Here is a 24,876-nt window from a genome sequence, read left to right on the forward strand (position 1 = left end):
ACCGTGGTACACTATAGTACAGTCACCATGTGCATCAGAACCATATTAGCCTGTCCCTGCATTGATGGTTTGGATGACAGGGATGTGGCACAGGTATCAACATATGCACAGGGCATCCTTATGCTGACACATGTACACCTACAAATAGGCAAACAGGCTCAAACCCACTTACTACTGCTTAAAAGTGCTTACTATCACTTACCCCTGTGCTCATTTCTTTAAAAGAAAAGAAAAAAAGGTTGATAGGAAAGTGGTGAAAAAGGGGCACAAAGAAGGAACAACAGTATAGAAAATAGCTAGGGATGTGCAGGAAGGGTGTAGGGAAGGTCCATAGCTGACCATTTCTTCTACAGTAACAGCTGTGCATATACACTGAATTTGGAGGTAGATTTGGACACTCAAACCCCTGGGAGAGGGGTGAGGACAACAATAATAAGTTGTGATGCGAATTAGACCAGACTACATGTGTCCAGTGGACACGTGTGCAAAATTGACCGCTATATATGGGGCGAGATTTTTTTTTTTTTGGGAACAGATTGCCCTTTTTTTATGTGATAGTGGGATGTTGGGGAGGGATAGTAGGTATATTTGGGAGGTAGGTTGGGTAGGTTAACCGACAAGACAAACAAGATGCCTACAGTGGCGGTATATGACACATGTGGTGGGTAGACACCTTGATGGGGAGAGGTGTTGGGAAATCGGAAGCCCATGAGCCCACTAGTGGAAACAGTGGGAATGAGGTCCCCACCCATGGATAGTCACCACTGCACCTTCAAAACACCAAAGGTGGCTGTGCTGGGGGCTGAGTCGCAGACCCAGGCTGACACACTAGCCGTGACACACGGCTCTCAAGCTGGCATAGCAGATCACCAAACTGCTGGTTGAGCTTGCTATGCACCATGACCTGGAGCTGGTGACAGGTGACAGGTTCCTGTCTGCGCCCACTCCCAAGGGGGGTGAGCCCCATTACCTGAGGTAGTTCCTCTCAAAGATGGTGCAGGGCAAATGGATGAGGAGGTCCTGGGTTGGGCCCCAGACATGCTGGTGCCCAGTGCCATGTCCAGCTGAGGTGGGATTGGTGGGTCCTTTGGGACTGGCCTTCCCAAATGTGCTATAGTACTTAATTTTATTATCATATGTGGGTTAGTAATAATCAACACATTCCAGGGCTAGGTATAACAGCATGCACATATATTCCCATTAACCCAGACACCTGATATGGAACAGTTGCATAGCAAACAGAACACATGCATATATGGGACCACAGTGGTAATAACAACAACATGCAGGTACATTGATGGCACCATGCCATCAATGTTGGAATAATTCAATATAGCACATGCATGGAAACAAATTTAAATATTTATCAACCAATAGGACATAATTAGAATAGTGGAGTCATTACACACCAGTTGAGGTGGGTATGTAGTTTATTGTTGGATATATTTGGGGGGGTAGATGTCAATAAACAGCTAGTATGTTCCTTTAGTCCACATTACTTTCCTAGTTTGTGCTGTTATTTGTACCTTACAAATATTACTACACTACCCTATAGCCTTAGTTTGGACAGTGATATGGCTGTCGTCATCATTATACACAAACTGGTTTTGCCTGCAGTATACACCTCTTACCTGATATACCTGTGGTGGAAATGTTTATTAGGACTAACTGTTTCTACACATACTCCAAGATTCCTGGTGATGTTGTGCACATAGCTGTCCATCTCTTCCTGCACAGACTCTGGCCATGTCTTGCCCACATGCAGGTGTACTGGGACATATCTAGACTATTGCTGTCTTCAACCTGTAGTGACTTACCACACACATATACATGCTTTCCTACACAGTTATATTATGTATCACCATGTGGGTGACAGTGATCAGTGATACTTTATTATTCAGAGCAACTGCAACACTCACTATTCCATACAATACCAGAGTAAACAGTATCGGCACAGGTATCAAGGTTTTTATTTCTTGGCACAGTGTTCATATCCGACACACCTGTGGGAACAATGTTTGTTAGCACTACCTGAATGTTGCCACACAAAGTTCCAGATTACACATTAGTATTATGCACATACATCTCACTCTGTTACTGTACACACTCTGGTCACAGTGTGACAACATGGGAGTGTAGATAGGACATACTTGGCTTATTACTCTCATAACAGTTTCGGGAGCTGCTAGAGTGACAGGTTTGTTCTCATAGATGTGTGACAATCAGTTGTATTCCCTGTTTGCTGCCTAAACATCTGGGATCATTCCACAGACTTCCCAGCGGGACAGGGTGACAGGTAACATATATGGACCCATATACTGGACATTATGGTCTTATATGTACAGTTATGGGGTATGATTCTGTATGCAGCCTACTTCCACTCCCAGGATTCAGACCATGGCTGGGTCTGCTACAACTCACACACTGTCCATCAGAGTTGTGTGTGCTATATAGATAATGCAGTATATCTCCTATATGCCTCCTGTCTTATAATTCTCCTGTGGTTTTGCATTCTGACCTTGTATTACAACACTCTTATACAGGTTTTCCTAGACAGTTATATTTTGTAGGACAGTGTGGGTGACAGCGATGAGTAATACCTTATTATTCAGAGCAACTGCATCAGTCACAATGCCATACAATACCAAAGTAAACAGTACAAGTACAGGGTATCATTCTTGTATTTCTGGGCACAGTGTTAATGTCTGACAGAACTATGGGATAAATGTTTATTAGCACTACCTGAATGTTGCCACACACAGTACCAGATTCCACATTACTATTATGCACATACATCTCACTCTGTTACTGTACACACTCTTGTACAGCTTGACAACATGGGGGTGTACATGGGACATATGTGGCTTCTTACTCTCATAAGGTTTTGTGGAGTTGCTAGTGTGCCAGCTTTGTTCTCATAGATGTGTGTCAATCAGTTTTATTTCCTGTTTGCTGCCTATATGTCTGGGATCATCCCACTGATTTGCCAAGTGGACAGGTTAACAGGCAACAGATATGGGCCACTTTACTGGACATTCTGTACAGTTGTGGGGTATGATTCTGTATGCAGACTACTACCACTGCCAGGATTCAAACCATGGCTGTGTGTGCTAAAAATACAACAGCTCACATCTCAGTTGCATGTGCTATTTTGGTTTTGTTGTCTGCCTTTTCCCTGTTTTCTGTCTATGTGTCTCTCAGTTGTACTAAATGGCCTCTGGGGATTACACCAGTCATATACAGGCATTCCTACACATTATATTTACAGTTCACAGTGTGGGTAACAGTGCTTAATACAACAGTACTATTACATGATTGCACATCTGCATTACCATATGATACCAGAGTATACACATGCAGTCCAGCAGATAGACCTTTATTGTCAGAATATTATGCTTTTATTTACATACAAACTATATGAGACTCTTCCTGACATATTCTCTGGTTTATGCAGTACTTGCCTTACACAATACAGGTTTTATACAGGCAATTAATTTACTAATACTTTTAGATTTATTTCCTATGACAGTACATGCAAGATTATTACTGACCTGCCTCGCATCACAACCTCTCCAGGTGACTTCCATGGGCCTCCTGGTTTGCGGCCCACTCCCTTACAGCTGCGGAGGACATAAGAGGAATATTTAGCCATACCTGTCCATGATATACATGAGCTGGCAATTATTACACACATAGTGGAGTGATACTTACACACAGCTGGGACAGCCCTTGCCATTCTTGCCTCTTGGATCCACTGCTCCAAGAGGTCCCCCTTATACCGATTCAGGTTAGCATAGTGATGCCTGACCTGCTCACCAGTTCAGGGTATGCCAGTGGCACTGATGAGGCCACGGGCGAGATGGTCCCACGCTTCTAACTTATATTGAGAACCCTGGTACTGGCCCTGCAGCAATCTCTGCACATGTTCATTGATAAGGAGTCCTGCCATGACTCTGGACTCCTGGATGCACCAGCGCTGCACCCGGAAGAGCACACCTTCTCCCCTTACAGCCATTGTGCCTGCAAGAGGAAGCTACAACCAGTTATGAGATGTATTCCCGCCTGTTGGGTTTAAGTAGGGCTGTGTTCCTGCACTTTTCCATGATTGGCCAATTTTGAAAAGACTAGGCTATGGGCATACCTGCTTACCTAAGGTTGGATTATTTAAAGGGGTATAACACTGGGCACAATGAGTTAACTGGTCTACACATTGCTTACACCTCCTAAGCTGGCATGTACAATGCTTAGCATTGCTTACATTAGACTTTGCATTATATTTTCTTTTTGGCATTGATTTATTATTCATTACATCTTATATACATGCCTGGTATCCATGATTCATGTGTACATACACTGTATGGGGTTCTTGTGTTTTATTGGGAACTTCAACACTATTACACTTACACCTCACATATGGGCTTAATGCTATACTCCAGTTCACATATTTATGTTATGTAGTGGGTTATGGAACATATGAATGTATACTGATTCCTTTCACAGGTTCTGTTTGATTTTACTATAGTGAGGACTTGTTTGGTGATACCTCATTCTTCTGTACTGCTGTTAGGACTTGGTGGTTAACTATTGTAGCTATAGTGTATAGGGCCCTGGGTTCAAAACCTGCAAGACTGTTTTTTTGTTGATGGGCACAACAAGGGCCATTGGATACAGAGTGATTAAGGCACTTTTGAGCAGTTGTAAGAGGATTTGAGCGGGTTAGTGCGAGGGTAAGCAATGCTAACCTCCCGTTAAATATGCTTAAAGAGGGTTAGCTTCTAAATTGCTTAACCTGTGTGTGCATTGCTCACCTCAGTGCAAATGGGCTTTAAATCATTTACTAGTGTTTAAATATGCTTACTACTACTTATTGGTGGTTACACTTGCTTACTAGGGCTTACTCCCACTTAAAGTTGCACTGATTTAGACAGTAATATCTAATGGTTCTTGGGAAGGTGGGGGATTTGAAAGCTGTATGGAGTTGTCATTCATTACACATTTTACCTTCCATTTGTATCCATGATTCCTGTGTACATCATCTACTGTATCGGGCACATGTGCCTATCTGGGAACTTTGCAACATTATGACACTGACACCTCACATGTGCATTTAATGCAGTACTCCAGTTCACAAATATATGTTATTTAGTAGGTTATACAACCAAACAATGTTCATAAAGTGATTTCAAATGGAAAATGTAATATGCTGTAGTGGGACTCGAACCGGGAATGCCTGCTCGTAAGGCAAATGCTCTGCCCACTACACTATTGCTATACTGTTTCATTTGCATATATCTTCCTTGTTATCCTCGTCAGCCATTTAAGCTGCATTAACCGTAGCTAAGTGATGGGCACACCTGCGCACCTACGGTTAGCTTTAATCGGATTCATAATAAAAAAAATAGTGTTTGCTCATTTTATTTGTATGTACTATTGCTGTTGTACATGTGGGGGAATGTTGCTGGGGATATACGGACACCTATGAGCAGTCTCGCTCATTTCTTTGGCCTTTCTTCTATTCTTCATTGCAGGGACGTGTAAATTCTGAGAGCTCTGCTCTCAGATACCCCCCCTGCACTTTTACATGCTCTGTGTAAGATTAGTAGCTCAGGCAGCCTGCCTTTATTAATATGCATGGCACGCTGCCATCCTGCTCCTAAATGGCCGCTTCAGTGCAGGACTAAGCTAGGCCTGCATGGAAGAATAGTAAATCCGGGAGATTGTATTTATTCCATATGGTCTAGTTCTTTACAAATTCTAGCTGAGACCTTTAACATGCATGTCAGGATCGATTGTGGGTTCCATCATCTGTCACAATATGTAAATTTCTGGAAGACAGCTCACGCTAGTAAATAATTGCACCCTTTAAGTAAATTATTTGACTGTATATTTTTGTCACACACTTTAAATCTGAATTCTTATAGTGATGTCTTCCAGCTATGCCAAACTTCTTCCAAGTCAAATGGCTCAGCAGATGACATAAATTCTCAATATCAACTAGCTGCAAAAGAAGCCTGTATTTCTTACTGCGATTAAAATACATAATTACTTTCTGACCTTTCTCTTTCACATGTTGCACAGAATAATTAATCCATTACTATATTGACTGATAAGGTTGCTCTGATACAATCTGGTACCTTGCCCAGCATAAGCATTATACTTTTTGTGATCTTCCTCCAAGATTTACTATTAACATTCTGGCTACAATAACCTGTCTGTACTTTTACCTTGGACGTAATTTATACAGCATTCTGTCACCAAAATTCATACCCCCCCAAATAACTTATTTTCTTGACTCTTCAATAACATATGCAGACTTTTAGAGAGTAAATTTGTTTTTCTTCATTATGTATATATATATATATATATATATATATATATATATATATATTTATTATATATAAATATATATATATATATATATATATATATATATATATATATATATATATATATTATATATATATATATATATATATATATGGTTCCACTTCATATCATCGAATTATCATTTCTTCAAATTTCAAATCATCGAGACCAAATGTCGAAAACTCAAATCGTCGAAAACTCATAACACCGAATCTCAAATCACTGAAAACTATAAAGTAGCTAGAAATAACATCCCAGACAATGTTTACTACATTTAAGCAGGGGAGCAAGTCCCCCTGCACCCCCACACCCCCGTACATTAAATATGCCAACTCCAAGGTCGCACTACATTGGGGTAGAAAATTACCTTTTTCCCCCACTGTAGTGTGACCGTGGAGTTGGTATATTTAATGTACAGGGGTGTGGAGGCAGAGCCCCCAACATGGGGGGGTGCAGGAGGGCTTCCCCCCTGCATAAACGTAGTAAAAACTCCGTGGGATGTTATTTCTAGCTGCTTTATAGTTTTCAATGATTTGAGATTCAATGTTATGAGTTTTCGATGATTTGGTCTCGATGATTTGAAATTCGATGAAATGATAATTTGATGATATGAAGTGGAACCATATATATATATATATATATATATATATATATATATATATATGTATATCTATATATATATATATATATATATATATATATGTATATATATATATATATATATATATATATATATATATATATATATATATATACTTCAGAATGTCGACCATTCGGAATGCCGACATTCATATGGCCGACACCATATGATCGACATTCTGTAAGACCGACATCCTGAAATAGCACCACTTACCTACCTGTAAACAAAGTAAAACTGTATTATGTAGGGGTGCAAGCCCCCCTGCACCCCACACTCACTGCTTCTTAAATATTTTCACTGCGAGATTGCACTATAGTGCAGGAAAGGGGAATCTCCCAGTCCCGAACTGTAGCGGGATCTCCACTCTCATATGTCGGCCTTTCAAACATTTACTCAAATGGTGTCGGCCATCTGAGTTTCGAACATTTGAAAGTTTGAACAAATGGGCTCCTATATATATATATATATATATATATATATATATATATTTATATATATATATATATATATATATATATATATATATATATATATATAGATATATATATATATATATCACAAAAAATACACCAAAGCCCAAAGAGTTATGTAAAACAAACCCAAGCAGCTAGGAGCTCACAATTAGATGAAATAAATGAAATGGCAATTCTGTCAGAATTGCAGCCTTGCAAGAACAAAATAAATGAACGTAGTAAAAAAGACTTTATTGCAGAACTTCAAAAGAGAATGTGAGCGCTTTCACGGAAGTCAATCTGCTTCTTCAGACATAGTAGAAGTAAACTCAGTCCTAGCTTTATATATATTCTATAACATCATGTGACTATTACATTGATTCATTAATAATTCAATTAATCAATTAAATCACTGGTAGAGCAATTAAGAAACCATAATGTCAGTGGTCTAAGGAACACTAGAGCTAAACCGTATTTTTCGGAAGGAATGTGTTCATATAAGAAGCCAGTGAATAATGCTAGTTCTAGGAAACAATCACTGGTTCTTTCCTATAGTGATAATATTGGGATTGTTAAGGAAGCCATAGCATGTAATTGGAATATACTCATGGTGGATGATAAGGTTAGGGATATAGTAGGTGGTTATTCAACCTTTGTGTATAGTAACATGAGAAGTCTCAAACAATCTCTATGTTATAGGGATTTAAACATCAGTAGTCCATCTTCTTCCTCTAGAATATTTGAAGCTATTACTAAATGTGGTAGATGTGCACAGTGTGATTCCACTGATGAATCTCGCTACTTTAGACATCCGAATAGTGGACGTCTTTGGGAATTAACAAATAACAGTGATTGCAATACCAGGAATGTTGCATATGTGGCACATTGTGTGACATGTTTTTGTTTCTACGTAGGTAAAACCAATAGGTAACTTCATGAACGCATTAGGGACCATGCATATTGTTACATCAGAGAACATGACTATAGTGCCCTAGCAAAACATACATTGCAACAAGGATCTGAACATACTTTTTTGTTTCAAGTTTTGCATGCTCAAGCACAGACTGTACGACTAGGAGATATAATTAATCAAATTGAACAAGCAGAACTCTGTTGGATTATTAGATTGGGAGCACACAGGGGCAGGGGTCTTAATGAAACTGTCTCTATTAAACCTCATTTGAAAAATAGGAAGTTACGTTAGTACATGAGGTTGTGTGTATTACTATTATTAGTATATTTATATACATATATTTTTATATATTTCATTTTTACTTTTTATAAATATTTTTATAAATGTCTTTGTGTGCTAGTTGCATTGTGCATCTTTTGACTGCATTTCTAAGTGAATTTCTGAATTTCTTAATTGCTCTACCAGTGATTTAATTGATTAATTGAATTATTGATGAATCAATGTAATAGTCACATGATGTTATAGAATATATATAAAGCTAGGACTGAGTTTACTTTTACTATGTCTGAAGAAGCGGATTGACTTCCGTGAAAGCGCTCACATTCTCTTTTGAAGTTCTGCAATAAAGTCTTTTTTACTACATTCGTTTATTTCATTCTTGCAAGGCTACAACGCTGACAGTATTGCTATTTCATTTATTTCATCTAATTGTGAGCTCCTAGCTGCTTGGGTTTGTTTTACATATACATATATATATATATATATATATATATATATATATATATATATATATGTATATATATATATATATATATATATGAGTCTATATCAGATCATCAAAATGGCTCATTATCGAATGCCGTAACGTTGAACTGCAAAACCCTAACCCTAACAATATCAAAATCTCAAAACAGCAAATTTTTTCCCAGAGAAAAAATTTGCTTTTCTGAGAAACACACACACCATGAGCATACTAAAAATCAGCAATCCACACACATACATTTAAAAGTTACATCCAACCCTACACTACACATACACTACTATCTATCCACTTACCTTAACCCAGACCCTAACCCTAAGGTCCATCACTATCACACACTCACCTCACCCGCGCCCTAACCCTAACTCACTTAACCCACCCCTAACCCCAAATTCTGTCACAATCACACACTTACCTGACCCGCGCCCTAACGCTAACTCACCCAATCTGCGCTCTAACCCAAACATCTGCACAATCACACACATACCTTAACCCAACCCATAACTTTCCACAGCATCACTGAAAACAGCAAAGCCACAACAACGGCCAACCAAATTCTTTCCCTAGGAAAGAATTTGGTTTTGTGCAGCTTCACTGTTTACAGCATTCAAGATATTGGGTTCGATATTAGATCATTTGAAATTATGCCATTTCGATGATCTAATATAGACCCTATATATATATATATATATATATATATATATATATATATATATATATATATATATATATATATATATAAAATTTAAAAAAATCCATCTGAGAGAAATTCTATGTATTTGATTTAAAAGCAAACTATTTGTTTTTATTATGCTTAGTACTATATTTCCCACACATGGCTTTCTGGTACCATACTTGATTAATTCATTCTTCCTAAATATTTCATTACTCATTTTACCCTGATTTTATTTGCATTAGCTTTTCCACCTTACAAGCCACTCAACAAACACATTCAGCACCATAACGAGCTTTGTAGCTTTGTTAATTGTGACAAGGTAATTTCCCTTGCTTATATATGCTCCATTTGCTTTTCTTCACAGTGAATCTGTTTTGTCTTAGTACAATGTCCCCTGTCTGAATTCACATTGAATTCTTTTGCACACTGATAAGTAACAAATTCATAGTATTTTGCTCAATTGTATAATAAGTAACATAAGCATCAAGAGACCCTCTGCCCACAATCAACCAAAAAATAAAGTATCAGATTCTTTCTTGTCTGACAGTATCTATGAAACATGTGGTAATACTGCTAAATTGTCTCTTAATCAAAGCTCAAGTGTATTATAAACTTTCATGAGTTCTTTCCTAGTGAAATGTAGAAATATAGCATGGTGTTCCTTTTGAGTTTGAGATCCTGCTTCCATTCATACATAAGTCATGTGTCTCAACACACAGCACCCAATTTTCACCCATGCTTCCCTGAAGAGAAGAGTTGCTAGGGAGCTGCCGTTAAAAGATTTCTCAAGTGAAAGAAGAGAGATCTTATCTGCAATAACCACTTTACCCTTCAGTTATTCTGTTCTGTACCATCCATCCATCTTTTGTGCTTAAAACTTTTTCACAAACATTTAATACAGACTTTCCCACTGAACAGGAAGCCAATGGGATTACTAAGCATCCTATACTTACAAACACAAATATAATATAATATAATATAATATAATATAATATAATATAATATAATATAATAATCATGGTCTGTACCATATCACCGAAGAGGTGTTGCAGCGAATGCCTCTTCATCAACACATACACAGTGAACGCACAAAACAATGAACGCTGACGTCAAAGATTTCTTTCCCTGGGAAAGAAATCACTTGCCTCAAAACATAAACACATCATTACAAACAAGACAAACTGGGGGGCTTTTCCCCACCCCCCTAACTAAATATACCATCTCCGAGATTGCACTAGAGTGGGGAAAAAGGCAAACTTACAGGGATGGCCAAGAGATTTCTTTACCAGGGAAAGAAATTGCTGATGTCATCATTCGTGGTTTTGTGCATTTGTTGTGTATGTGTCAATGAAGAGATGTTCGCTGCAATGCCTCTTCAAGTATTTGATATATACCCAGTTATCAACATATATACATTTCATAAACAAGTGTCATGCGTGTTATACTTGAACAGTTAGCAATCATTAAAAAAGCTTTCACCAAAACAGTTTCAGTATGCTATCTATTGCAATACTCCAAAGGGTGTCCTAAATTGCTTAGATGCTTATTTTTGGACTTTCAAAAAGTAATCCTTAAATATTTTCTCTAGAAATGTTCATGTTTGCTTGTAGGAATGTTATCTGTAATGAAGAAAAAAGTACCTTATACTTTTAATTCTGGACAAATAAAAGAATCAGCAGGGTGTACTGCAGCACAAAAGAACTGAGAATGACTATACTGAATTACAGCAATCAGAGTAATAGCTATGCAAATTTAGAAATATTTCATATCACAAGAAAATAGCTAATGTCTGTTCATCTATTTTATTATGAGGTAAAGCATGGTCTGTGGACATCTAAGCTAAAAAAGAAATGCATTGTCATCTATTTCATTACTTTAAGGTATTTTAAAATGAATGCATTATCCCCAAGAATGATCCAGAGGTATATATGTCGAGACCTGTTGAATAAAAGCAATAAATAATGTAACTGGGTGCTTGCTCATTCTCCACATAAGGAAATGAATGACACAACTGAGATTTTTAACTGAATCACATTACATTATGTGACAACAGACAAAATAAAACCAAATACAGTCGAATAAATGTTTTGTTTCAGTACAAAATAACATACTTCATGACTATTGCTTTAAGCATCTTGTGCTGAAACAATAAACAAATATTTATATGATGCTGGACACGCCAATATAATAATGTTGTTTAATTTCAGATACAGAAAAATACAAACTGAAATGCATTTTTGGAACTGCATGTTTTCAGTTACAGAGTTAAATTGTGTGGCCCATAAGCACTCTTGCCATCCAATTGCGTGAATTTCACTGGCCTGCATTACATTACAGTTAATATTTACTATAATTATTGTTATAGCATCAGAATTAAACCACTGTGTATAAAATATGAAGTTCTTCATCTTTTAAGCTCAAAGTAAGAAATCTGAGAAATTAGACATATTTGAAAATAGTAGTATAAGAATTAAGGTATTCTGAATCAACATATAGCTCTTACCCTTTTAAGTTCTCAGTTAAGCCATCTAATGAATATATATATATATATATATATATATATATATATATATATATATATATATATATATATATATATGCATATATGTGTGTGTGTGTGTGTGTATGTGTGTGTGTGTGTGTGTAGTTCTTAAAGACCTGTTTAGAAAGAGCAATCAATTCATTTTGAAGACATATTAATATGATTCTTATAATAATACATACATTATAGAAATAACACTGTATGCACATAGATGCCACAAAACTATTCCATTCTAATGCATTCTAAGTCTGAATGAAAGAAAAAAACAATGCCTAGGCTTTCAATTATTTTTCTGGAGGTATATTAATTTTTTTGTATGCATAAGAGATAATAATCACTTTAAGGCTGGTCTACTGCATGAACAATACCAATGAACATACAAACCTGGATCATTATTAGGTGTTGGTTTACAGGTTTAAGAGCGTCTGTTTGTCATGTTCTCTAAGACAGTTAGGCTTTGTGGTACAGTCAAAGCTCAGAATGAATATCAGAAAGTATAAAATGGGTTGACATAAATGCATAACAGTACTTTTATTGCCTTCTCTTTCCTACATAGTTCAGTTATAATCATCAACCTATCAGCACCTGAAAAGCTATAGCACTAAGTGACTTCAGAGTTGTTAGGTGTAATAACAGACTAGAAGAGAATAATAACATCCATTAACAGTTCAAGACATTTCAAGAATGCACCCTGTGAAGGAAGCTGATAGAAAATATTGATGTTATCCTTTAATGACAAGAAGAAGCTCAAGAGAAAGCAACTTCTTATTTGGATCACACGGCAGGAAAAAAATAACTGCAGGATTTTCAGTCGTGTGAAGAGGTACAGTTAATATTAGTCCCAAATTGGCATTTTGAAATAATGGTCATTTGTTTTGCCGCAATTAACCTTCTTTCTACATATCAGTTTTAACTCTAAGAATCCTGGCAAGGTAGCCCTTGCTATGGTCTTGCTTTGAAGCAACTTGTCAGTGCCTTACTTAAAACCCGGAAATCATCTTGTTTCAACAAAGATGTTTTTTTCTAACTATATAAAGCATATTATTCAGAATGCATGTATTATACTTTCTGTCATAGTTTAAAATCCATGGAATACATTTTTATGACTTTGGTTTATCGCAGTTTTGGACAAGTTGTCACATTTGTCATATATATAAAATCACAATCTTAAGTTTGGCAATGAGGATTATTGAATCCTTCCATAGATACATGAGTAGCTTTAAGGCATTTTGTGGAACAGCAAACTGAGGCTCCTAGGCAAGTTTTCCAATTTCCCTAGAGCACTGTCTGGTTAAGTGACTTTTTCATAGTCACACAGTAGGAAGAGGAAGGCTGAGGGAATCAATCTGTTTATTCCACAGAAAAGATCATTACTAGCTCATGGCCTCAAGACTCTGCAATAATAGGCTTATGTTTCCTACTGACAAGCAGAACATTTGCTGATGTGAACCCAAGTTTTGAGTTTCTTTCCTTTTACATGTATAGAGTATAATTGGCTTAAGGATAATATCATCCATTTGTAAGCAGTTGCCCTTGAATAATTGAAAATCTTTACAATACATTTCAAAATACTTACAGTTCTTTTTAGGAAAAAAAAGAAAGTTGCACCACACTAATTTATTTTGACCTGATAAATAAATGGGGCACTTTTTATTTGAAAATCTCTCTTATCATTTAACTTCCTTTTGGGAAAAATTCAATAAGTACTGTTGAAAAACTCCAGTAATGAATCTTCATAGTGAATCAATGTAAGAGACATCATTCACACGTCAAGTTGTTAAACACACTGAATAGGGAAGAAAGCGAGGGAGCTCCAGATTTACTTCAGCTTTATTCATCATTCTAAAACAGCGGGGATATTGAGTCATCTTGTTTGATTTCTGCGGATTTTGCATGAAGAACAAGAAGCAATAGTTAGAAGTCAATATGGAATGCATGACAGGTTTAAGACTGGGGAAGGAAAATATGGCTACATATTGTTATCCTACCTATTTAATTTATATGTTGAAAATATCATCTAAAATTCTGTGTTAAAATAATCAGATGCTGAAATCAAAAGTTTATTGAGAGAAATAATAGCAGACTAGGACATGCAGCTAAAACAATTCTAATGTCCAAAAGTGAGGAAAAGTTGAAGAACCTGCTAATAAAGTTAAAAGCAGAAAGTGCAAAAGCTGGCTGTTTTTCTCAACATAAAAATAATAATTATAAAGAAAATATGGATGATATGCATAGTCTTAATGCAAACATATAAAGCCAATAGTGCTCTTTAGGCATTGGGAAGCAAAGGCACAATTCATATTGGCAATCTGTGCTAACACACAATAACCACAATTACATTTATGCAAATAAAGTAATAATCAGATGTAAATGATAAATGATATAAAATGGCATATGTTAATATGTCTTCTTTCCGCTTGAATCATAATCATATTTTGTCATGTTTCTGAGCTGTCTGCAGATACAATATAAAAGATGGAATCACATCACACATTTTGTACTTTGTAATCAGTGAAAAGCTGTCTTTATACTAACATTGCTATTTCCCACTGTGAGCTTCTTGTCTTGGCCAAGCACATGCTGTTTTTTTAATCTGCAATGTTTCAGCAATTTTAACAATTGCATTTTATAAATGATTTACTGTTATCTCTTAAGGTACTACACATCAAATTATTTTACTCTGCCATGCATAGCAACTTGTGTCCACAAAAACAGATTGTCAGTTGTGTAATGCTGAGGGTAAAGTGGCAACAGTATTAGTATAGATGCATAACACATACTCTGTTTTGAAGTGGCGGGAGTCACCTGTTAACAGTAATCATCATGTGTTACATGTAATCATTCCTAATGTGCATTCATTTATCTATATAAATATTTTAAGATAGTCAAACCAACCTTTATGACCAGATTTCTGTCAGTGCTGTAGAAATGGGTTATTGCCACTGTCCACATCGCCTCTGATTATTTTATTAAACTCAAAAATGCCACAAATCTCTTAAAACAATATTTTTGTCATTAAAATTGTTTTAAGCTAACGTTAACAGATTTAGACATGGGTTCTGTTTTGGAGAGGGTTAAAAAGTGTATAGCAAGGAAAGTTATATTTAAATAGGGTCTATATTAGAACATCAAAGTTTTAAAACTTCACATGTTCTAATATCGACCCCTAGTCAGCAAACGCTGACAATATCGAACATGCAGAACAGCGAATTTTTTTCCAGGGAAAAAAATTGCTGTTCTGACACACATACACACAACACAAGCACACCAAACAAACAGCAATACACACACATACACTTAAAATCCTACATCTAACCCTACACTAAACTATACATACACTACTATCTATCCACTTACCTAAACCCAAACCCTAACCCTAAAGTCCGTCACTATCGCACACTCACCTCACCCGCGCCCTAACCCTAACTCACCTACCCTGCCCTAACCCTCACATCCATACAATCGCACACTTACCTGATCCCAACCCATAACTTTCCACCACAGTGCTGAAAATAGCGAAGCCACAGACACGGCCAAACAAATTCCTTCCCTAGGAAGAAATTCGGTGTTCTGCAGCTTCGCTATTTTCAGCATTCGCTGAATAGTGGTCAATATTAGAACATTCGAAGTTTTAAAACTTCGATGTTCTATTATAGACCCATTTAAATATGGTGACTATGCTCAATGTAGGTTTATTTTCGAAGGTGTGAATATTTTTGTCGCACAGTACCCCAAAATAATATCACTTAATATTAAGTTTAATTGCAATACAAAAGGGGTAGTTTATCTAACTCAGCATTTTATGTGGGCAAAACTGAGAATGACATCAAAAATAGAATATATCAGCATGTGTATGCTATTAATGGAGGGGAATTCAACAAATGCATTTTGTAAACATTCTATAGTCTGTCAAAATTTATAAAAGAAAACAAAAATTGTTTATTTTGACAGGGTAAATTGGTCAGCTTACTTGGAAGTGCAAGAATTGTACTTGTAGTTATTGTTATATTCCATCTAATGTACAGTTTGTTTGTCTTTTTGGCTTTTCCCAGTTAGGGTCACCACAGCGGAACTCCGGCTGATTGGCAGTAGACTTTTATGGTGCCGAGTTGCCAGCCCGACGCCCAACCTTCAGTGAAGGCACACCCATTCATGCATGTCTTTCGGAGGCCAATCGACCACGGGGAGGACATGCAGACTCCACACAGAAGGCACTCCACCCGAGAATCAAACAGGAGAACCTCTTGTTGTGAGGCAACAATGCTACTGCTGCACCACCGCGGATCATTTTTTAATGACAAAATGTCTTTTAGTAGTTCAGTGACTCTCAAGAGAGCAAGGTTATAAATGTTTTATATACTTTTTGCAATTTTTTGTTTAGGATATACTTCACAATTTTGAAATATATTCTTTGAGTATTTATTAATTTGTGTGCTGTTTAATGTTTTACCATTGTGTCAGGTGTGAATTTTATGTAACTTTATTGATTCACCCCAAGCAGTGTGGGGGGGGGGGGGTTCAATATTTATTGAAGTGAGTTGACCTTTTTTAATCTGATGAATTTCTGGATACATTAAGAACAAAAGTCCCTGTTCGGTAATAAAAACTAACTTCCATTGGTGGCTATGCTTTTCTTTTTTGTTTTATTTTATGTTTTCAGTATTGGCTTTAGCATGGTTGAAATCTTTCTTGGTTTCTTTTTAAAAGAAAGTTATGGCAAATCTGCGGAAGATGTAAAGTGGCAACAACATCAGATTATTAACAAAGATCCCTATAGTTGAATATATGGTTCTCCCAGTAATAAAACATGCCTGTGAGTGTTGAACTTTAAATTGGATACAAGCCAGAAAATCAGTGCTTTTGTACTATGGTATTGGAGAAAACTTTTAAGAATTCTGTGGACTGCAAAAAGATGAGATTAGTCAATACATAAGGAAATAAATCACAACTTTAGACTAGAAGGTCTGAAAGTAAAACTGAAACTCAAATATGTTAGAAATATAAAGACAAAAAAGGGTAGCATCAGAGGCTAAGCTGGACATATGGCATTAGTGATGTAATGAATATGAATTTGCAGGAAATGAAGACAGTAGTTCTTGACAGACAGGCTTCGCATGTTGAATTCCTTTTGGTCATGAAAAGTTAGATTCAAAGAAATGATTAAACAGCAACAACAACAAATACCCATTGTGAATTATTTTGCATACCACAAGAATGTGCAAAGGAGTTACCCATTATTTAATGTTCCTGAAAAGCAGATGTAAGGGGTAACCATTTAAAATGTTAGGACCCACTAGAATGAGCGATGAAATATGGGGACTAAATGGTCAGAAGAATGGATTTACATATACTAAGTCCGTGATGCCATTTCTTGGAATACTCCCTTTTCTCTGAAGTATAGCAATCTTGAAGTTGGTATAAATAAGTCTGGAGGTATGTCCCCCACGTGAGGGGTGCAGGGGGGCTTGCCCCCAAAAAGAAGTTTAAAGAAAAAGAGCAATATTCAAGATCCACTTTTCTCCTGTGTTTTCATTCTTTTTATCAACTTGTCAACAGTCAGCATTTCAGGTTTCAACATTTCAATAGGGAGCCAATGTAAGGAGCATCCCAATGTCCTATAAATCCTGGTATGTAATCCATGTAAATTTTGATTAAGTATCATCTATGCTAGAAGTGCATCTCATTATTAAATTGCACACAGACCCAGAGTGGTAGGACCACATCTTTATTTTCTGTTAAACGATCCTTAAGGTCGTCACCATTGCCACTATTGATGAGACATGTTTTGAATATTATAATCTTGCCACCCACATCGGGAAACAGTGGGACACAAAAAAAAAATCCACTTTTGCAGTATATTTGAAACACCATAAAAAAGAAAGAAAGAAAACAAACAAAAAAAATAACTCTTACTTCCATCATTTTCTCAGTGATTTAGTTATATCTCCTTTTAGGTATGAGTATTTAAAATCTTTCAATGAATGGCTATAATGAAAAAGAGACCTACAAAGCCTGTGGCTGTAGATCACTTTCTTATTACCACTTATGCAACTGTGGAGAGAGGTTTATCAGTAATTAAAAATATATATAAACTGTATGTTTTTTGTAGAAGCCAGACAGCAAGTCAGCAAGGAAGCTATCAACAGAATCATGGACAAACTTATGCAGAATGAGGATAAATCCAGAAATTATCAGAGACAATCAGGGAGAAAATATATAAACTGCATGTCTTTTGTAGAAGCCAGACAGCAAGTCAGCAAGGAAGCTATCAACAGAATCATGGACAAACTTATGCAGAATGAGGACAAATCCAGAAATTATCAGAGACAATCAGGGAGACTCCTTAAAATGTTAATACTATTAATCTGAGATGTTGACAGAATAACAGAGTGTGAATTAATATTCATTTTCTGAAGTAAAATAAGTATACACCTCTAATTAATGTCAGGGTTTATAATTCACTGAGCTTTCCCCAAAGGTCACCATTTTTACAAGGGACTAAGAGAATAGAGCTAAAACTGGAGTCAAACTCAGGGATGTATATGAAAGTCAGGAAAATTAAAGGTATGACTAAGCCAGCTAGCAAGGCAGCCAGTAAGACAGCCAGCAAGGCAGACAGCCTAGAAGAAAGGAAGCCAGCCATCCTAGAAGGAAGCCTGCAAGACATACAGTGGAGATGTACAGATGCTGAGACACTAGCCAGCCAGCCTTCTGCCAAGTAAAGACTGCAATTGTCCGGTTCTGCTCTGAAGTGTTAAGTACAACAAGCATTTTTGTTATGTAGCGTTCAACAATTAAAATGTGTTTTTTTATTTATTTTTTACTTGCGTTTTTTTTCAGAGGTAAATGTAGTGCAGTATATATAGCAAATAGATTTTATAGCGGCTGTTTTGGGATGATTTGCAAGAATTCGTTTTTAAAGATAAAAATGTGTATATTTTCTTTTTTTTAGGGTTTTATGTTCAGAGGTAAATGTATTGCTTTTGGCACATTAGTAATAGATGTTATAGTAGATTTTTCAGGATAGTTTGCTTTTTACAGATGGAATTATTGTATATATTTCATTTATTTTAATGCTGTCCTCAGAAGTAAAATGTAATATTTTTGGTATAGTACTAATAGAGTTTATTGTAGCTGTGTTGGCATGACTATTTTTTCTTCATTTTGCAAGATAAACTAGTACTATGGTAATGGTAATACTTTAATGTCTGAAACATTTCTTATTATAAAAAAAATGGCAGCACCCTATGTGGCATTGGCTACTTCTGCTCTGCAAGTAAATGTGCATTGTTTGTCCTAGTCCATGCCTAAATTAAGGGAAAAAACTAAATCAGGAAAGATTGCTAATGGTAAGCTAATTTCTAATAGAGAGACTATTCTAGAAATTCGATCCTCAGGCTTGTTGTGTAACAGGTTTGATTAGCTGCTGTCTGTGGGGCCTGTGAGGCCAACAGCACTTCTCGAGTTACAGGAACTGGGAATGTTACTCAGACATGGAACAAAATGCCTGGTATGTATAGGACCAACATTTTTGGATCATGATATGAGAAGAAAACACAAGATGTGTGAGAGAACATGCAAAAGAGGATCTAGGGCTGGAATCACTGCAAGGCTAAAACCAAATCCATACAGGCCTGAACTCCCATCCATCCTGCTGGCAAATGTTCGATCACTGGAAAGCAACATGGACTATATAAGGCTGGAATTATCTACTTAAAACAAGGTGAGAAAATGCTGTGTGCTTAGTTTTACTGAGACTTGGCTAAACTCTAAGATTAATGCCTATCACTTTTTTAGAGCAGACAAAATACATTCTTTTTGTGGTAAGTCCAGAGGGGGTGGTGTCTGCATATACATCAATAACAACTGGTGTACCAATTGTGAGATAGTATCCTCACACTGCTCAGATAATGTATAGTTTTTGTCACTGAAATGCAGATCCTTTTATCTACCCAGGAATTTAATAACATCTGCATCACAGCTGTCTACAGTCCTCCCAGTGCTAATTCAAATGAGGCAATGACCACATTATATCAGGATTTAAATGAACTGCAAAACTGAAATCCAGACTGTGTTCATATAGTGGCAGGTGACTTTAATCAGGCCAACTTGAAAATAGTTCTGCCCCACTATTTCCAATATGTGGAATTTGCAACAAGGGGGGAGAACACAATGGACAAGGTATGCACCAATGTTAAGCTGGCATTTAAGGCAATGCCTCACCCCCACCTGGGAAACTCTGACCACTTCTCCATATCGTTATTACCAGCATATAGACCATTGCTTACTAGAGGGAGACCAACAGTGAAACAAGTAAGCTCATGGCCAGAGGGTGCAGTCTCAGCACTCCAGGACTGTTTTGAGAGCACAGACTGGAGCATATTTAAGGATGCAGCTACTGAGAACCAGTGTATCAACTTGGAAGAGTACACTGAGGCAGTGATGGGCTACATCTCAAAATGTGTGGATGATGTGGCAGTCACCATTATCATCATCACACGAGTCAACCAGAAGCCCTGGTTGATGAGAGAGGTGTACAAGCTACTGAAGGCAAGGAACGCAACCTTTAGGTCTGGAGACAGGGAAGCCCTCAGACCAGCCAGAGCAAATCTGAACAAGGGAGTGAGAGAAGAAAAATGTGCCTATGGCAGAAAGATCCAGAGCTACTTCCCTGACCAAAAAGACCCTGGGTGTCTATGGCAGGGTATCCAGTTCATAATTGACTACAGACCCCTATCTTCACAATGTGAGGCCAACAAGAAATTCCTAAATAAGCTGAATGTCTACTTCATCAGATTCAAGGAAGGGAACAGAACAATAGTGAAGAAAATGCCCATCGGCCATAATGAGAAGATGCTCACCCTCAACCCAGCTGATGTCCAAGGACCTTGCATAGAGATATCGAGAAAAGCAGCTGGGCCTGACAACATCCTAGGGTGAGTACACAGGGACTGTGCAGTCCAGCTAGCAAATGTCCTCATGGATATCTTCAGCAACTCCCTGAGTCAGACTATAGTTCTGAAATGCTTCAAGGACATGACGATCATTCAATTACCAAAGATGTCTCCTCTATTTTGTCTAAATGACAAGCACCCTGTAGCCTTCATCTCCAAAGTGATGAAGTGCTTTGAAAGGCTTGTCAAGGACTTCATAAAATATGGGCTGCCTGCTGATCTTGACCCTCTGCAGTTTGCTTACGGAGCAAACTGCTGTACAGCAGATGCCATCTCTCTAGCACTCCATCTGTTGCTGGAACACCATAAGAATAAAAACACCTATTCAAGGGTATTATTCATCAATTTCAGCTCTGCTTTTGACATGGTCATCCCTCTTTATCTGGTAATGAAGCTACTCTAACTAGGTGTCAACAATCCATTTTGTAACTGGATCCATGCCTTTCTTACAGACAGACCTCAGAAAGTGTGTGCAGGAAATAACTCCTCAGATAGCATCACTCTTAACACTGGAGTCCCACAAGAATGTGTACTAAGTCCCTTGATGTTCACCCTGTTAACACACAGTTGTACAGCCAAGGATAATACAAACCACATCATCATGTCTGCTGATGACACAATGGTGGTGGTGGGCCACATTAGTAACGACGATGAAACAGTGTATAGAGATGAGGTGGAACAGCTGATTACATGATGTGGAAATAACAACTTAGCAATAAATGTAAACAAGACAAAAGAGATAATTGTGGACTACAGGAAAAATCACAAGGAACATTCTCCCTCACCATCCATAGAAAAACAGTGGAAATACCAACAAGCACGAAGTTTCTGGGAGTGCACATTGATGAGGACTTGTCTTGAAACATGAATACAAATGCCATAGTCAAGAAAGCACACCAGAAGTTGCACATTTTGAGAAGACTGAGGAGAGCAAATCTCCCATCAACAGTTCTCACTACCTTCTACAGAGATACTATAGAAAGCATCCTGATGAACAACCTTATAGTACGGCATGGAAGCTGCTCTACCTCTGAGCACAAATCCCTCCAGAGAGTGGTGAAGACAGCTGAGAGGATCATCAAGACCACCTTACCACCACCTAAGCATGACTTGTGCTTATCCAGATGTCTCAACAGGGTCAGAGGAATAATTAAAGACTGCACTCACCCTGCTTACAGGCTGTTCCAGTATCTATCACCCGGAAAGTGCTTCTGAAGCATACACTGCAGAACTACGAGATTCAGGAACAGCTTCTTACCTAATGTCATCAGACTGCTGAACTCTATAATAACTATGCTCATTGATGGCCATCTGGATCAGTAGAAACTGTAGTAACGTGTCTCAAATTGTGCATTAACCTGGTTACCAGTCTCATCTAATACTTAGTGCAATATTCACCATGACTAACGTATAGGCCATTTAGGGCAGTAGCACTGCAGTAAAATTTCACTTATTTCAGTGCAATACATGTCAATTCATAAATTAACCATAGTGCAATACTCTAAGGTCCATAGTGCAATACTCTAATGTTCACAGTGCAATACTTAAATGTATCTTTCTGTGCAAGGATCAATGCAATGTCTTAACCAAGTACCTGTGCAATACTAAAGTCTCATGCAAGTAAGTGTTCACTGCGAAAAGTGTTAACGTGTTTCTAATTATGTGCAGTATTAGTCTGTCTACTTGCATGTCCATGATGTAAATGTGTAAGCATCTGTGAAAATAATCTATTTGTTGTCTGCACACTGAGTCCAGAGACATGGAATTTCATTCAATTTCACTTCTAACAGCCTAAACACATAGTTCCTCATTATTTCCTGTAAAATATGATTAGAAAGTGTAACAATACATTGGGGCATTATAATAGCAACCATACCTCTCAACTGTCCAGATATTAGCAGAATATTCAGATTTTTTCCTGATATTTTTGCTCCATTCCTCATAAAATATCTGGTTTTCTGGCAAATCATTGAGGATGGAAGTCCCTAAATAATAGACATTTGAGTTTCAGACTTGATATCGTTCAGAAAATGCATGCTAATAATAAATAGCATAGATAGTGAGCATCTGGTTGGTCTCCTTCTCGATCCAGTTTAGTGCCCAGACATGCCGAAGCTTCCTCATGATCAACAGATTCACTTTTGATGTAGGAATTTTGCTTAAAACACCTTCTGAAAAATGTTAACTGAGGTACCACTCAGTTCATGGGTAGTAATGGTATGACCAATAAAAGTATCAAAATCACAGTTTAAAACTGGTGCATATAAGATGTTATCAGATTATTGGAAGACAGTAGGCAAGTGTCACAGACAGTCCAGTTTACTAATACTGATTGGGTAGTTGCTTGGACTACCTTTCTGTTTTGCTGAGCTATTGGTTAATGTGCCAAATGTCTAGACGTTACTTGGCCATGCATAAGTGGGTTTCTAAAACCTTGAATGTTAATAGGTTCATAGGTTCATACTAGGCTATCTGCCCTAGGGCATTTATAAGCCTAGCCAGAGTGTGTATGGCTTTCGCCACCCATTTTAAATTAATTTTGCTATGCCCTTTTTCGAGGTTAGTATACTGTGCCTCTGTCTAACAGTGACACAGAAGTGATACCCCAGGTAAACCTACGATCTCCCATCCACTCATCAAGATTCCTCTTGAAGAGAGTCAATGAGGGACTCTGCCTAACCTGGACTGGGATTTTATTCCAGAGTGAAGGGAGCCTTTGGGTTATGAATCTGTCCCTCCAGCATGTCCTATTTATTTCAGTGCTGAGGTTTAAGTCCCTCGAGCGCGTAGCTCGATGGGATTTGGATTTTCTGAGGTGCAGCATGTCCATTAATTCCGGGTTGGACATGGCTTTATACGTCAGGCACAGATCGCCTCTGAGCAGGTGGTATGCCACTGAGTAGAGCTCATTAGTAATATATGGTGGAAATGGTACTTAAATGCACAATAGGTGCACTCACTGTCAGGTATGGTTGACTTCTAGCTAGCTTGAAAGGTAAGCTGTCACCTGATATTTGTTCAAATAAGTCTAACATACAAAGTGTTTATGACATAATTTTAGGGTTGAGCAATAATCATACACATGGATATTTAGCTAAAAGCAAACAGACCCTGTGAAAAGTGGATGAAAAAGGCATACAATTATATCCACTGTAAAGTCACCTTGACTGTGACTGGTATGCTTAAGGAGAATGACGAATTGTGCGAATGCCCATAGGTTGTATGTTATTAGCTTACAGTACTCTCTGATGCTTACTAATGCATGCACTATAGATAGAGCCAGAATAAACAGGTATCCACAGTATATTGTGATCAACCTGTACTGCCTGTGTTATGCTCATGTAGAATGATGAACTCCATAGGTTCCCTAAGTTGTAAGTTTAATAGACAGTTTATGGACACACACTGATGCTTAATAAAATAGCGGTTGTTGGTAATACACGCAATCTGAAATGTAGGCAATGTGAGGATGGCTTTGACTGTTCACTGTGTACTGTGATAATATGTAAAGTAATGAGTGTGTGGCAAAAAAAAATTGTATGGTTGTCCTTTAGTTGTTGTGATGTTTTCTGC

Source organism: Protopterus annectens, chromosome 2.part1 (genome assembly GCF_019279795.1).
Source record: "Protopterus annectens isolate FY-2018-M chromosome 2.part1, PAN1.0, whole genome shotgun sequence".
Classification (NCBI taxonomy): Eukaryota; Metazoa; Chordata; order Ceratodontiformes; family Protopteridae; genus Protopterus; species Protopterus annectens.